This window comes from Triticum dicoccoides, chromosome 4B (assembly GCF_002162155.2).
Source record: "Triticum dicoccoides isolate Atlit2015 ecotype Zavitan chromosome 4B, WEW_v2.0, whole genome shotgun sequence".
In the NCBI taxonomy this organism is placed as follows: Eukaryota; Viridiplantae; Streptophyta; class Magnoliopsida; order Poales; family Poaceae; genus Triticum; species Triticum dicoccoides.
In genome coordinates this window covers 614,281,956-614,290,570 of record NC_041387.1, presented here as the reverse complement: position 1 = coordinate 614,290,570, position 8,615 = coordinate 614,281,956, and the positions used below count along the sequence as shown (strand labels likewise).

The following is an 8,615-nucleotide window of genomic DNA, read 5'->3' as shown; positions in this document are numbered from 1 at the left end:
TGTTCTCTTTGGTGAGTGACACCTATGTTTGAACAGGAAGCCCCCAAGTGACCTTAAGTTTTGGCATTGCGCCGATCAAGTGGGTACCGGCAGCTACGTTCTCTTTGGTGAGTAACACCTATGTTTGAACAGGAAGCCCCCAAATGACCTTGAGACATTTTTTAACGACTCTGATTCGAATACAATCAGAGTCGGACCAAAAGGGGTTAAGCTATGATTCGAAGACGACCCAACCCCCAAATGATCAAGAGGTTTGAACAACTATGATTCGAATACAACCAGGAAGCTATGCCAAAGGAGTTAAGCTTGATTCGAATACGATCAGCCCCCACTGGTCATTTAAGCAGGGTACCTATGTTTGAGTTGTGCTTTGCAACAGACTCTCTTTGGTCCCTTTAATTTTTTTGAGAACTCAAACTTGTGAGTAATGAATTCTTCTTGAACCGGGCGTTGAGCCGGATATTGAAAGCTTCAGAGTTTTATGAGAGACAAATTTCCCTTGAGCCAGATTTTAAACTGGATATTGAGCTTCAATGCTTTGTAAGAGACAGATTTACCTTGAACCGGATTTGAAACCGACATTCTTCATTTTGAGATGACCTTTAAATTTTTATCGATATAGCAGTAGCCTTCGGGACCGGGTTATCTTCCCTCCACTGACCCGGAGTTATTGAATCTGTCTTTGAACTGGCGGTCATTTACTGAGTCATGTGATTGTAGCCCCCGAGTCTTAAGACGACTCGAGGAGTTGTTTTGAGATTCTCCATTTTTGACCATAGCAGAAGATGTATATCATTGGTGTTGATAGCGCGATGTAAATCCACAGAATGTTGAGGTGATTGCGGCGGGTTATAAATGATCCCGTATGAGCCGTGTCAGCAACTCGGTCAATGGTTCCTTCTAACTGGCTGTTTAAACTTAATCAAACTGTAGTGGCGACGACTTGTGTGCCTGTCCATTGAGCCATCCACTGCAGACGGCGGCTGATAATACATGATAATTTGTCTCCAATTTGTTGGAAGGAAACCGGGCTACCCAAGCAGTGACTTTCTCATACTCAATAATCAGCTCATGCAGACAGATGTGGCCCGGTATGTTGATATAGACCAGGCTGCGAGAGACAGACGGTAAAGACGACCGTAGCATCAGAGGCGGTACAGACAGATGAGCTGGTCACGGCGTTGTAAGCCAGCGCGGACGGGCGAGTCAACCACGTCGTGTTGATGTAGTGAACAATTGTCCTGTATCAAAAACATTGCAAACAAGAGTAATTTGTTCTTTGACAAAAAACAGTGTATGCTAATAAACTTGAACAGATAGATATCACCTGATTGTTTGAATGACGGATGATCCGTTCAACACAAAAGAGGCGGCTCAGGCAGACCAACGACTCAATATAGCCCGGGTGGCTCAACACGGCAGAGGCGGCTCAACGCGGCCCCGACGTCTCAACACAGCAGCGAAACAGAGGTATCACCATGGCAGCGTCTCAAAAACTGCAACGACAGCATGTTGGAAGCGGCGACTTGAACAACTTGAATGGGACGCGAGTCGACCCGAAGGCAGGTGGCGGCGCATTGTGTGATGAGTACTCAACTAGCACATGGTAGATGAATTTGCAGTGGCCAAAACAGCGGTGATAGCCAGCGCTCGAGGTAAGCTGGGACAGCCGGCGGCTTAAAGACAGCCCGGCTGCTCGTTAAATGCAGACACAACCGGAGGAAGAGCAGGACGTCCAGGCACCGGCGGCTCGTGAGTGGCGGCTCAGAAGCGGAGGGTAGGGCCGGCCACAACGGTGTCGGTTTGTGGTGCACGAGGCGGCTTGCTGGCAGCGGCAGCTTGCAGTAGAATCAACAACCAAATTTGCCCCGTGAGAATCTTTGATAGAATCGCTTGCTGCTTGTCCCTGCAGCTCGGACAGAAACGGAGACCGCCACGGTGGCTCTTCCACGGTGTAGGTGATTTGGAGTAGCAATCTAAAAACCGGCCAGCGCAGCGGCTACGTGAAGGTCGACCAGTGTGGCGGCTTACCGTGATGGCTCAAGGCCGCAAAGGGGCAGCACCTCACCGCTAAGGTGAGACAGCAGCGGAGGCGTGAAGTGCCAGGCGGCCCCACAGGGCGATTCCCCAATGGCGGCTCTCTGCAAGGCGGCGTTTTGCCGTGCAAGGAAGTGGCAGGTCAAGCCGAGGAGTCCGAGTCCATGGATAATTCGTTCCCGGGTGGTAGCTGTTTCCGGGTCGACCCCAGTTGAATAGGTCGGGTGTGGCCAGTCAGAGAGTGTTTTGCCGTGATCATCCCCACGGGCTTTACCTTGTATTTATACATGGGCAACCTTGATTGCCAAGTTTACAACAGATTACATGAGATCCTAAGGATCAATCTACACAACTCGTATAGGAATGTATCCTAACCAAATCAATCAGCCAAGATATGACTCGATTGTTTAACATTCCCCCGCAAACTCAGACTATGCAAAGGTTGAGGTTGGACCACAATCGAGTCAACATGATCTTCGTGAAAGGTTTAGTAAATGCATCGGCGACTTGATCAGCTGATGAAACAAAACGAACGTCGAGAGCTCCCATGGCAACCTTCTCTCTCACGAAATGGAAATCCACCTCAATGTGCTTGGTGCGTGCATGAAATACTGGGTTGGCTGTGAGGTACGTCGCGCCGAGGTTATCACACCATAGAACAGGTGCTTGAGGTTCAGCAACCTGCAGCTCCTTTAGCAATGACTGCACCCATGTCGCTTCGGCTGTACCGTTTGCCAACACCTTATACTCCGCCTCGGTCGACGATCTCGAGACTGTAGGCTGCTTCCGTGCGCTCCAAGAAATGAGGTTAGGTCCAAAAAATACAGCGAACCCGCCTGTTGATCGCCTATCGTCGCCGCAGCCCGCCCAATCGGCATCTGTGAATACACTTAGCAGAGTTGATGGCGATCGACGGATGGTCAGACCAGTGGATATTGTTCCTTTGACAAACCTAAGAATGCGCTTGACGGCTTCCCAATGAACATCAGTGGGACATGATAAGTATTGACAGACCTTGTTTACTGCAAATGAAAGATCTGGCCGTGTTAAGGTTAGGTACTGAAGGGCTCCCACCGTGCTTCTGTACCTGAAGGCTTCAGCCTCATTCAGTCCACGTCCGGAGTCACGAGTAAGCTTCTCATGTGTACACATTGGTGTTGAAACTGCTTTGCAATTCGCCATGTCAGTACGCTGCAACAAATCCATAGCATACTTTTTCTGTGTAAGAGTTATTCCCTCGGAATTGGGAAGCACTTCAATACCAAGAAAATAATGAAGTGATCCAAGGTCCTTGACAGGAAACGTGGCAGAAAGTCGCTGAAGCAGGTTTGTCATAGCTGACTAAGAGGAGCTGACGATGACGATGTCATCCACGTAAACAAGCATGTAGACGGTGACGCCGGCATCAAAGAGAATGAACAGTGAAGTGTCGGCAGCCGAAGGAGAGAAACCGAGCTGTTGAAGGCGCTCACTGAGACGAGCATACCAGGCACGGGGTGACTGCTTCAGTCCATACAATGCCTTGTGCAACTTGCAAACATAATCTGGCCGAGATGGATCCTGGAAGCCAGGAGGCTGCTGCATATAGGCTTCATCAGCGAGTATTCCGTGCAGAAATGCATTGTTGATGTCTACCTGACAGAAATGCCAACCACGGGAGACACCAAGAGACAACACCAGACGCACGGTGGCAGGTTTAACAACCGGAGAAAAGGTGTCCGAGTAATCAAGCCCATACTGCTGAGTGAAACCACGGGCTACGAGACGTGCCTTGAACTTGTCGAGGGAGCCATCTGCCTTGTGTTTCACCTTGAAAACCCATTTACAGCTGATGATATTCTTGCCGGGAGGTCGAGGCACCAGCGACCAGGTCTCATTCTGCTGTAGGGCGAGGAACTCGGCCTCCATTGCCGGGCGCCACTGCTCATCAGCCAAAGCATCCCGGTAAGAGCGCGGCTCAGCATGGAAAGCACGTCGGCGGGGATCATAATGGATGGTGCCGTCACTCGGCACCAATGTCTTGACGATATTGTTCCGAAGCCGTGTGGTCATTGGATGCAGCGTGCCAGCCTAGCGTCCAGAGGAGTCGCCGGCGTGCCGGCCGGAGCGTCGAGAGGACGCGTCGGCACGTTTGTGGGTGAAGCAGCAGGAGGCGATGCTGTTGGAGACGGCCCATCGGACAAAGGGCTGGCGACGAGCGAGTCCTGGTCAGCACCAGACACCGCGGGCGACAGATGAAGACGCCGCACAGGGGAGGTCAGGCTGTGTGACCCAGGCCCAGGCGACGTAGCTTGATCACGCGGCGAGCCAGCTGCATGGCCGCGCCGTGGCGTGCATGGGGACGTGCACTCGGCCGACGTCGATTGCTGTGTTCCTGCATGGCACAGAGACGAGCTAGAACAAGGATTAGCGAGCAAAGTAATGTCATATGTCCACATACTGTCATCCACGAGGGCTGGTTCGGCAGTGGGAAAAATGGAAGGAGGCGTGGGTAGTAACGAGGGTGTGGTGGTTGACGTAGAAGTTTTCTCGAACGGAAATACTAGCTCATCAAAAACAACATCCCTAGAGATGTAAATACGTCCTGTGGACCGATCTAAGCACTTGTATCCCTTGTGCATGGAGCTATAGCCCAAGAAAACGCATTGGCGTGAGCGGAACTCAAGTTTCCGATTATTGTACGGTCGGAGGTTGGGCCAACACGCACAACCGAACGCACGAAGGAAAGTGTAATCGGGCTTTTCATTGCGAAGGCAAGAGATGGGTGTGGAGTTTTGAAGAACTCGTGTGGGCATGCGATTAATGAGATAACATGCGGTAAGAAACGCCTCATCCCAAAAGCAAACCGGAAGTGAGGAATGAGCAAGGAGTGCTATGCCCGTTTCGACAATATGACGATGCTTTCGCTCAGCAATGCCGTTTTGCTGGCTCGTGTGGGGGCAGGAGACTCGATGAGTAATGCCCTCCTTTTGGAAATATCGATTGAGGCGATGGTACTCACCCCTCAGTCTGTTTGAACAGTTTTAATTTTTGCATTTAACATGCGCTCAACATGTTTTTGGAAGATATAAGATGCTTGTTCAACATCAGACTTACGTTTGAGGAGATATATCCACGTAAAACGACTAAAATCATCCAAGAAACTCACATAATATTTGAAACCACCAACTGAAGTAATGGCAGGACCCCATACATCTGAATGAATAAGTTCAAGTGGTTCACGAGTAACATGAGTGGAATCACGAAATGGTAATTGATGAACTTTTGCTCGTTGACAAGCATCACAAATACTAGACTCAAGAGAGGGTGCACAAGCGAATTTATTTGATCTAAGGACTGACTCAATGACAGCTTTCGAGGGATGGCCTAATCTTCGATGCCATAGTTCTGGAGAGAGGTTGACAGGGGAGAGGACTCGGGGTCCGGGAACGACGACAGATGATTTATTGAAGCTTGGCACCGGGTAGAGACCGTTGCGACATCTACCGTGAAGAAGAACCGCCTTCGTTGCTTGGTCCTTAAGAGAGAAAAAATGAGGATGGAATTCAGCAAAAGCGTCATTGTCAGAAACAAGTTTGTGCACTGAAAGAAGATGCTTGTTGACATGTGGAACGTGCAAAATATTACGAAGATAAAGTGGCTTGGATGATGAACCAGAAATCGTGGAACGACCAATATGGGAAATAGACATACCTGCCCCGTTTGCGGCGTGCACCTTGTCCTTGCCGCCGTAGCGCTCATGGACGGCGAGGCGGTCGAGGTCGCTGGTCAGGTGATCTGTAGCACCCGTGTCAGCATACCAGTCCGTGTCGACGATGTATCCGCCGGAGCTGGTGTTGGCGACGTTGCCGGAACGCTCACATTGGTCCTCAGGTTGGTACGCGTGATTGAAGCGGTTGCGGTAGTGAAGTGCGTCGTGGCCGTACTTGGAGCAGGCCTGACACTTCAGGTTGGAGCGGCCGCTACCGGCGTTGCCGCGGCCACGCCCGCCGCGGCCACGGCCTTGGCCATCTTGTCCTCCTTGGCCAGCACGTGCACCATGTCCACCACGGTGACCATCAGAACCACGTGCAGCAGTGTTGGCAGAAGGATGTATCTCGCCATGTGCCGCTTGCTGCTCGAGGCGGAGCTCAACACTAAGGAGGAATGCATAAAAACTGCTGAGACTTACAGGTTCGTCGCGCATCGTGATCGACGCAACCAGTGGCTCGAACTCGGAGCCCAACCCAGCCAGCATGTAGCCGAGCACTTCGTCGTCAGAAAGGGGCTTGCCGATGGACGCCATCGCATCAGCGAACCCCTTCATCTTGCGATAGTAGTCCGAGGCAGAAAGGTCCTTCTTCTTCAGATTCGAGAGCTGGTACCTCAGCTGCATGATGCGTGCACGGTTTTGTGACGCAAACATGTCATGGAGAGCAGTCCACACATCGGCGGAGGTGGTCAGTTGCGTCATCTGACCGAGGATGTCCTCGGTCATGGATCCGAGAAGAGCGATCATGACAAGCTGATCCTGCTGGTACCAGCGAAGGAACTCAGGGTTGGCCACCTCGACGGCTGCATCGCCGGCGCCCTCCGTGATGGTGTGCGGCGGTACTTCCACCGTGCCGGCGACGTAGCCGAACAGGCCGTTCGCGGCGAGCGCGGGGACGGCCTAAGTCTTCCACAGCAGGAAATTTTCCCGTGTGAGGCGCAGCGTGATGAGGCTGCCGAGCGAGGAGATGGAGACCGGGGCAGAGGAGCTGGAACTGACGGCGAGGGTGCCGGCGTTGACAGAGACGAGAGTGCCGGCGGTGCCGGAAAGGGAAGCAGCGGAGGTGCCGGTCATGGTGGGAGAGGAAGATTGGATCTTTTCGCTCTGTATACCAAGTCAGAGAATGTTTTGCCGTGATCATCCCCACGGGCTTTACCTTGTATTTATACATGGGCAACCTTGATTGCCAAGTTTACAACAGATTACATGAGATCCTAAGGATCAATCTACACAGCTCGTATAGGAATGTATCCTAACCAAATCAATCAGCCAAGATATGACTCGATTGTTTAACATGGCCTTCCTTTTGGTAATTAAAAACTGAACCAAGATTACTAGTAGCTCCACGTACTAGTGCTAGTTGCTGACTTTGACCAAAGCAATGGTTAGAAAAACGAATCTGGACCTGACCAACTGTCGTGGAAACGTCACGGCAGATGTTCTAGTATGAGGACTTAGTCGTGAAGCCAACCCATCTATGTGGTAGCTTGAGAGGGGTTGATTGGAACGAGAGACACGAGACAGATCAACACACAAGACATCGATTTAGACAGCTTCGGGCCCCGGGAAACATCATTCGGTAATAGCCCTACATGTTGTTTGTGGCTAGATCTCATTATGCTCATCAAGAAGACGCCGCATAAGCCGGTTCCCCTTTAGTTGTGTCTAGTCTTAGAGATTCTTTTTCTTCTCCCTCTTGGAGTGCCCTGCCCCTCCTTATATAAGTTGAAGTGGGCGGGTTACATGTGGAGTCCTATTAGGATTAGTACTAGTCTATTACAAGTGGAGTCCTAGTCTTGCTTCCTTTGTAAGAGAATATTCCCTACGCTTTCCTCTTAAGCCGGCCCACCATAACATGAGCTATCCTTCTGGGCCTTGGGCCTAGTCTTCTATCTGACCCGCCGTCAGGGCCATCCGTGAGTCGCCAGGCTCGTGAGTCGTCAGACCAATGAGCCGCCAGACTCGTGAGTCACCAATCCTCCGGCGGGTTACCAATGAAACGCCAAGTCCGGCCGGGTCATACTTCCGGCCAGGTCATACCGCGGGGTATATCCCCGACAAGTTTGGTGCATAATTTTTTGTTATTTCAGACGAATTTGAAATCAGCCATGTTCTTCATCCGCTCGAGATGCATCCTCCGCTTCATATGATTTCTCGTTTTTCTATAAAGTTCGTTGGCTGATTTGCGTACTTTAGTGAAATTCAAGGCTTACTACGTCGTCAATTTCAACCGGGAGGGTCCATACGGTTTGATTTCTGGCGATTTGATGTTGGCACTCCAGCGGCTGTTGCACGGGGTGTTTTTTCATTTTTTTAGATTCGCCCTTTGGTCATTTTTGTTGTAGAAAGGGACTTGCCATATCATTTAGAAGGGTGTGCGGACGTGTTCTAATCAGGCGCAAAGGATTTTAAGTTTTGGACAAATTCGTTCATTCATATTTTTTCTAGATCATCTAATGGTCATTGTACAAGATGGACTTCTGCGTTGTTCATACTTGAACTTTTGATTTTCCTTCTTTGCAAGGTAATGCAGCAAGTCCTCTGTATTTCTTTTTTTTTCTATCATTTTTCATTCTTTGCATTGGTTTTAATTTTTTTGACTTAGTCCCGTGAGCAACCATGGAGTTGGCTGATGAATATGCGTATATTTTTTTTCCGGTATGTTTTCGTACTTCTAATAGTTGTTGGACTCCATTGAATAGCTATCTTGAACTTCTGTATGCTAATCGTTTTTAACATGTTAATTTAAGGTTTTACAAAACCCTGAACTTCTATATCTTCACTATTTGAACTTCATATTTATAATTTTGTTTGTTATTTTTGGATT

General features: G+C 49.9%; 1 pseudogene; it reads right to left on the bottom strand.

Annotated features, from left to right (window-relative positions):
• Positions 1–6,165: 6,165 nt before the first annotated feature.
• LOC119296540 lies at positions 6,166–6,304 on the bottom strand (annotated as a pseudogene).
• Positions 6,305–8,615: the final 2,311 nt, after the last annotated feature.